Source organism: Podarcis melisellensis, assembly GCF_964234715.1.
Source record: "Podarcis melisellensis genome assembly, chromosome: 11".
Lineage (NCBI taxonomy): Eukaryota > Metazoa > Chordata > Lepidosauria > Squamata > Lacertidae > Podarcis > Podarcis melisellensis.
Genome location: NC_138543.1, coordinates 30,280,924 through 30,283,882, shown reverse-complemented (window position 1 = coordinate 30,283,882; position 2,959 = coordinate 30,280,924). Strand labels below are relative to the sequence as shown.

General features: G+C 45.3%; 1 long non-coding RNA gene across 6 annotated transcripts in view; it reads right to left on the bottom strand.

Moving 5' to 3' along the window:
• LOC309380349 overlaps nucleotides 1-2,959 on the bottom strand; it is a 563,851-nt gene that overhangs the window by 371,658 nt on the left and 189,234 nt on the right. The gene's annotated exons all lie outside the window — the stretch shown is intronic.

The following is a 2,959-nucleotide window of genomic DNA, read 5'->3' as shown; positions in this document are numbered from 1 at the left end:
AGAGATGGACAAATAACGAGAGCAAGATAAGAGACATAGTCAATGAGGGGAGAGGGAGGGAAGACTTGACTACCGGAGTGGCGCATTCAATTAGCGCATGCGCCGCCCTGAGTAGCGCCAACGGCGGCTGAGTGCGCACGCATCGTTATAACCAACCGCCGCCTGGTATGAAAGTGCGTACACCCGGAAGTTTTGGCTGGCATGTCTCGTGCCGGGGAAGGAGCGGAGGGAGGTGCGTCAGGAGTCTCGCGCGAGCTGCGGAGGCGAAAGGCGGTTGGGGGCGGCTCGCGCATGCTGCCTGCTACGTTTGCCGTTATTCTAAGGCCGCGGAGGAGGAGGAGGAGGCTCTTTCCCGCCCGAGGAGCCTCAGCGCGCGTTGCTTCCACCCGTGCAGAACCGCGAGCCTCCCAGCTCCTTAACGCGGACACCAAAATTATTGCACGAGCTCATCTCTGGTTGCCGAGTCGCGAATATATATAAGGAGTGTGTGTGTTTGTGTGTCAATTCTAGCTGCTTCGACGCGAGAGAAATGTGGAAGCCCCTCACCCACTCCTCAGTAGAATTGCCTGCACCACATAAAGATAATAAAGCAGCATATTCCACCTTCCTATAAAAAATATACAAAGTGGCTTACAATCGAAATGAAAATAACGAGCAAGGATAATACTGTTGCATTCAGCCCAATCTCCGAGAGGCTCCAGCACTTACCCAGGTTTGGTTTCCAGGGAATGGAAATCAGTAGAGACTGGGGGGTCTTTAGGATATATGGATCCACAGGTGTGCATCCTGGCTAGCATAGGGTGGAAGGAGTTACAGCATGGATGCTCCAACAGCTCTTGTTTTAATGGGAGCCCAGCCACCTACCAAACCACAGCTTTGTGGGGTTTAGCCTGCAGAGAAACTCAAGCCTCCTGTTTCCTTCAGCTCGCAGCTGAAAATGCATGCACGCACAGCCCCCGCTTGGCCTATTCTCCATCCTAGGATGACATTCCTGTTTGCATAGGCATTTGGTGGCTGAAGAATGCTATGGAAGGGATTCAGTGTAGTACTTAGGAGATGGTTTCATCAGGCAAGCAGAAGTGCTTGAGCTGATGGAACAACCTCCCCTCTTTTCCTCCCTTGAGGTGTTCTGGGGGTTCTCCCAATACCGCCAGCCCCCCAGCCAGTTTGGATGGGCGCAGGGAGAGGGGGAGAGAAAACTGGACTAAGGCAATGTGTTTTCTATGGAGCTACCTCTGAAGGCAACTCCAATGGTAGCCAGAAGGCCTAAAGATGTGGCACCACTTATTTGCACCAGTTGTGTTGGCTTTCTAGGCCTAAATCAAAGTCTGTGCACTCTGTCACGGTGTTCTGTTGTGCCAAAAGCGGTTTAGTCGTGCTGGCTACATGACCTGGAAAGCTGTCTGGACAAATGCCAGCTCCTTTGGCCTGAACGCGAAATGAGCACCGCAACCCCATAGTTGCCTTTGACTGGACTTAATCGTCCAGACGTCTTTTACCTTTTTACCTTACCTTGCTGCAATTAACCATGGTCATAATCTAAGATCCAGGTCTGAGGTCTGGTTTGTGTTCCTGCTGGTGAAGTTGGTTACGTTGGCAAGTACAGAGCCTTTTTGGTGGTGGCTCTGCAATCGGGAACCTTTCTTATTTCCTCAGGGCAACCTAGCTTTTGATAATCCTGTGGTGGCAGTTGGGTAACAAAAAGTCATCTCAGCTGGAACCCTGGGAGCTAGATTTCTCTAGGCTGTTCTGTGTTTTCACTCCTCTCTCTATTTAAGTATATTGTCCACCGATACCAAAGGCCTGATCCAAAACATCTCCCCCACACGCTTGCACATACAAGTTCCCCATCCATTTCCCCCTATTCATTCCAAATTAACTCTGAATTTCAAAGGCCAGCCCAGTAAAGAAGAGCCCATAAGTGTTCTGAAATATGCTCCATTTTGCACTTTGGTAGGCCAGGAGTGAAAAAGAACCTCATACTGTAATTGGAAGCTACCAAATTCCACAAACCGAAACACTTTTTTAACAATTGCAGAGGTGTAAATGTCACATTTGCTACAAAATCATTTCTGATATGGATACATTTTAAGAACCACCAATTTTAAGGATATGGATACATTTTAAGAACCAAAACAAAACAAAACCTGTTAACCAGTAAATGATGGAAATGAGGAAATACTGTATGCTGGCTTGGAAAAAAGCAGAGTGCATACCAGGAGGGCATGTGTTGAGTCACCTGGACCAGCATTTTTAATTATATCAGTGGCAGTTCTCCAAAGCCAACACACACAATCAGCCAAAAGATTCAATTAGCTGCCCTATAATAGATTTAAATTTAATAGGCTAGCTTTCTGCCATATCTCTGTTAAAATGGTTTAGCATACATCTCAGCCAATGTTACAGTTATGTGTAGCATTACTGGGATACCATAACAGAACTAAGCTTGTAAAATCAGTTGGTAATTGCAATGTTGATACAACAACATGAAAACCTCAATGTAGTAACATTAAAAGAAGCCTTCTGCATATCAACAACAACTAAATTTTAGGATGTCACAGTTGCAGATATTATCCTTCGATTTCTGAGATGAAAGATATGGTCATTACTTTTTTTTTTGTCTGGCAATGTACTGTACAGGTTTTCTAACCAACCCTTGCTTTAAAGAAGTAGCAGGTTTCCATCTCCAAAGCACACTGCACATAATTTCAGTACTCAGTGCTGTTTTTATCCCACAGTAGCTGTTCATGCTCCACAACATACTGCCTTTATGGGATTTATGAGTTATATTTCTCTAATACTGTACATCCCAGGAGGTTAGTTGCAGAAATATCATTAATGACAAAAATATTAAATGAAAACAATTATGAAATCTGTATTAGTATAAGAATGTGATCAGAACAATTAGAATGTGTTGGTCCTACCCATCTGTACAAACTAATGGATTCTTTTGTATAAG